A 5,160-nucleotide genomic window follows, 5' to 3' on the forward strand; every position below is an offset into this window, starting at 1 on the left:
GGGCCTCGGCGGGCCGCGGCGTACGGGCGACGGCGGGTTGCCATGTGGCAGGCGGCGGCGGACGTGTCCGGCGGCTGCGGAAGAAGCGTCCGGCGGCGCGGAGGGGAAATGATCTAGGGTTTGACCCGGATTTCTGAGATGGAGGTGTTTTTATAGGTAGAGGGAGCTAGGAGACTCCAAATGGAGTGCGGTTTTCACCCACACGATCGTGATCGAACGACCGAGAGCATGGAAGTGACTTAGAGGGGTTTTGGGCTGTTTGGAGGGGGTTTTGATGCTACACACAAAAGGACTTTGCGGTTGCCCGGTTCACCGTTGGAGTACCAAATGGCCTCCAAATGCAACGAAACTTGACAGGTGGTCTACCGGTGGTATACCAAGGCCACTTGGCAAGACTCGGTCCATTCCGAGAACGTTCAACACCCGCTCATGAAAAGAAACAAGAGGGGTGTGCCGGAGGAGGTGGGAGTGCTGGATTGCAAAACGGACAACGGGGAAAATGCTCGGATGCGTGAGACGAACACGTATGCAAATGAGATGCACATGATGACATGATATGAGATGCATGACATGAACAAAATGCAAAACGAAAAACAAATCCAGACCACGAAGGGAATATCATAGCACATAGCCGAAAATGGCAAGAGTTGGAGTTACAAATATGGAAAGTTACATCCGGGGGGTTACAACACTCCACCACTACGAGAGGATGTCTTCCCGAGATCTAGGACTGAAAGAACTCCGGATATTCAGAACACAGGTGGTCCTCGCGTTCCCAGGTGGCTTCTCGGTCGGAATGGTGCGACCACTTCACTTTCAGGAATTTGATTGACTTGTTGCGAGTCTTGCGCTCAGTTTCTTCAAGAATAGCAACGGGGTGCTCATGATAAGACAGATCTTCTTGGAGATCAATCTCTTCGAAGTTGATGGTGCGCTCAGGTGTCTTGAAGCACTTGTGAAGCTGTGACACGTGGAACACATCGTGCACGTTCGCGAAGTTGGAGGGAAGCTCAAGTTGATAGGCGAGGTCGCCTCTTTTGCCAATGATCTTGAAAGAACCCACGTATCTAGGGGCAAGCTTCCCTTTGATACCGAAGCGACGAGTTCCTTTCATTGGAGAGACGCAAAGGTAGACATGGTCTCCGATCTCGAAAGCCACATCACGGTGCTTACTATCATAGTAACTCTTCTGGCCCGATTGCGCGGCTTTGAGATTGTCACGGATGACTTTACACATTTCTTCAGCCTCTGAGATTAAGTCATTGCCAAGAAGTTGGCGTTCACCAGTCTCTGACCAATTGAGAGGAGTACGGCACTTTCTGCCATATAGAATCTCGAATGGGGCCTTGCCCGAACTCGCATGGAAACTGTTGTTGTAGGAGAACTCGGCATATGGAAGACAATCTTCCCATTTCATGCCAAAGGAAATGACACAAGCCCTGAGCATATCTTCAAGAATTTGATTTACTCGCTCGACTTGGCCACTAGTTTGAGGATGGAAAGCTGTGCTGAAGCGAATGTTGGTGCCCATGGCCTTCTGGAAAGAGCCCCAGAACTTAGAAGTGAAGATGCTTCCACGATCTGAAGAAATCAATTCTGGAATGCCGTGCAAGGAGACAATCCTGGAGGTGTATAGCTCTGCCAACTGAGCTGCTGTGATGGATTCTTTGATTAGAAGGAAATGAGCCACTTTAGTAAGCTTGTCGATGACAACGAAGATAGCATCATTTCCGCGCCTGGACTTGGGAAATCCAGTCACGAAGTCCATTTCGATATGATCAAACTTCCATTCTGGGATAACAAGAGGTTGGAGGAGACCAGCTGGTCGTTGGTGTTCTGCTTTCACCCTTCGACGGACATCACATTCATTCACGAATTGAGCGATTTCTCACTTCATTCGAGTCCACCAATACAACTGCTTGAGGTCATGGTACATCTTCGTACTTCCAGTATGAATGGAAAGAAGATAATTGTGCGCCTCGTTCATAATGACTTTCCTTAGATCACCTTTAGGAACCACAATCCGGTCCTTGAAGAATAAAGTGTCTCTGTCATCAATGCGATAGCACTTGTATTTGGAAAGACCCTTGTCGATACCACATTTCACCTTCTTCACCATGGTATCCAGGAGTTGCGCCTCACGAATTTGATCTTCCAAAGTAGGGGAGACTATGAGGTTGGCAAGAAAGCCTTGAGGAACAACTTGGAGATTCAGTTTGCAGAAAACTTCACAAAGATCCGGTTGGAAAGGCTTGAGGATTAAGCTGTTGCAATAAGCCTTCCTGCTCAAAGCATCTGCAATGACATTGGCTTTGCCTGGAGTATATTCAATACTCGGATTGTACTCTTGAATCATTTCGACCCATCGAGTCTGCCTGAGATTGAGGTTGGGCTGAGTGAAGATGTACTTGAGACTCTTGTGATCGGTGAATATGTCCACTTGTCTTCCCAACAAGAGATGTATCCATGTTATTAATGCATGGATAACTGCCGCCAACTCAAGATCGTGAGTGGGGTAGTTCTTTTCGTTGGGCTTCAATTGACGAGAGGTATAGGTCACAACTTTCTTCTCTTGCATTAACATAGCACCGAGACCTTGAAGAGAAGCATCACAGAAAACTTCAAATGGCTTGGGTTCGTGAGGAGGAGTCAAGACAGGAGCTGTGACGAGTTTCTCTTTGAGAGTGTTGAAAGCAACGTCACACTCAGGAGACCAGACATACTTCACATGCTTCTGGAGGAGGTTGGAAAGAGGCTTTGCAATCTTAGAGAAATTCTCAATGAATCTTCGGTAATAGCTTGCAAGACCAAGAAAACTGCGAAGCTGCTTGACATTCTGAGGAGGTTCCCAATTCACAATTGCGGACACCTTCTCGGGATTAACAGCGATGCCCTTGGCAGAGATGATGTGACCGAGGTAAAGAACTTCATCAAGCCAAAACTCACATTTGGAAAACTTGACATAGAATTAATACTCTCTGAGCTTGTCGAGCACCAATCGCAAATGTTTGGCATGATCCTTCTTATTCTTGGAGAAGACCAAGATATCATCGAGATACACCAGGACGAATTCATTGGTATAGGGGTTGAAGATGAAATTCATCATCCAACAGAATGTTGGAGGAGCATTGACAAGGCCGAAAGACATGACAGTATATTCATAAGAACCAAAGCTTGTTCTGAATGCTGTCTTGGGAATATCTTCTTCACGAATGCGAATCTGATGATAACCCATACGAAGGTCAAGCTTGGAGAATACTTTAGCACCTTTAAGTTGCTCGAATAGCTCATTGATGTTGGGAAGTGGATACTTGTTCTTGATTGTCTTCTTGTTCAATGGACGGTAGTCGACACAAAGTCGTTCCGTGCCATCCTTCTTCTGGACAAAAAGAACACCACAACCCCATGGAGATGAACTCGGTCTGATCAAACCCAGACGCTCTTGTTCATCGAGCTGTTTCTTCACTTCCTTCAGCTCCTTGGGTCCAAGCTTGTATGGACGCTTGCAAACGGGTTCAGTGCCAGGCTCAAGATCGATGACGAACTCAACTGGCCGGTGAGGAGGCATACCCGGAAGCTCTTCTGGAAAGACATCTTGGTACTCACAAACGACTGGAATTTGAGAGATGGCATTCAATTCGCCCTTCTCATTGAGAGAAAATAACTGAATGGTTTCATCACGAGCGGCATAGATGATAACATCCTCAGAAGAGTGTGTCAATTGAATTTCCCTGGCAGCACAATCAAGTTGAGCCTTGTGCTTAGAAAGCCAGTCCATCCCGAGAATTAGATCAATATCTGAGTCACCAAGAACAATTGGAGAAGATAGAAATTTATAGTCGCCCATCTTGATACCGACATTTGGAACCATCATGCTAGAGCTCAAACGCTTAGCCGGAGAAATAACTTGCATTGCTCTAGATAATTCCTCTGTGTCAAAATTGTGCTTCGATGCAAATGGGTATGACATGAAAGAATGCGATGCACCAGTATCAAATAAAACTTTTGCAGGAATATGATTAACTGAGAGATTACCCATTATCACATCAGTAGATTCCTCCGCTTGAGCTGCATTCATCATGTTCACCTTTGCAAACTTGGGATTATGCTTGACCACTGCATTGCTGGAAGATCTCACAGGAGGCGGAGGCGGAAGGCGCCTTTGGTTGAAGCATTTGTTAGCATAGTGACCTTTCTGCTGACACTTGTTGCAAGTCACCTCTGAGAGTGGACGATGATAAGGATCATTGGACTTTGGAGCTTGATTCCGAGACTTGTTCTGATAGCCAGAGTTGGAAGAGTGGGAAGATCCATGGCCACCTTTGTTCTTCTGCTGGTAAGGCTGACGAAACGGAGGAGGAGGAGGCAACCAGAAATTCTATTGCTTAGAAGCCACTAGTGAGGAAGAAGAAGACTGAACTGTGTCCCTGACTCTCTTCTTAGAAGCCTCACACTTGAGCTGAGCAGCCTCTTGCTTCAGTGCCATGTTATAGAATTGATCAAACTGAGTTGGCTCAACAAGAACGAGAGCTAACTGCAGATCCTCTCTAAGGCCACCTCTGAAGTGATAGATCATGCTCTTTTCATCAGGAACGTCTTGTTTAGCGAAGCGAGCAAGTTTCTGAAACTGGATGTTGAATTGATACACAGACATGTTGCCTTGCTTGAGATTGCGGAACTCCTCACGCTTTCTCTCAACAACACTTTGTGGAATGTGGTGCGCTTTGAAGTCCCGACAGAAGTCAGTCCAAGTGACCACACGACCTCCTCTGGAATCTTTGTATTGTTGATACCAATCAGCAGCTTGGTCCTTGGGCTGAAAACAAGCAAACTTGACAAAGTCATCAGGCCTGACATTGCTACATTCAAAATGCTTGTTGATGTCCACGAGCCAATCATCGGCATCCGTGGCCTCGGCACAGTAGCTGAAAGACTTGGGCTGATTTGCGAGAAACTGGTTGAGGGTAGCGAAGTGAGGCTGATTGTTGCCTTGGCCTTGATTTCCTTGATTGCCTTGCCCTTGGGTGCGTTCTTGTAAGAGTTGCAGAATCATCTGAGCATTGGCGTTGGTGGCTGCCATGATAGCTTGCCATGCCTCCGGAGGCGGAGGTGGTGGTGGAGGGTTCGCCTGACTCCCTTCATTGCGTTCCGGATTCTGAC

Source organism: Triticum aestivum, chromosome 3D (genome assembly GCF_018294505.1).
Source record: "Triticum aestivum cultivar Chinese Spring chromosome 3D, IWGSC CS RefSeq v2.1, whole genome shotgun sequence".
NCBI classification, from domain to species: domain Eukaryota; kingdom Viridiplantae; phylum Streptophyta; class Magnoliopsida; order Poales; family Poaceae; genus Triticum; species Triticum aestivum.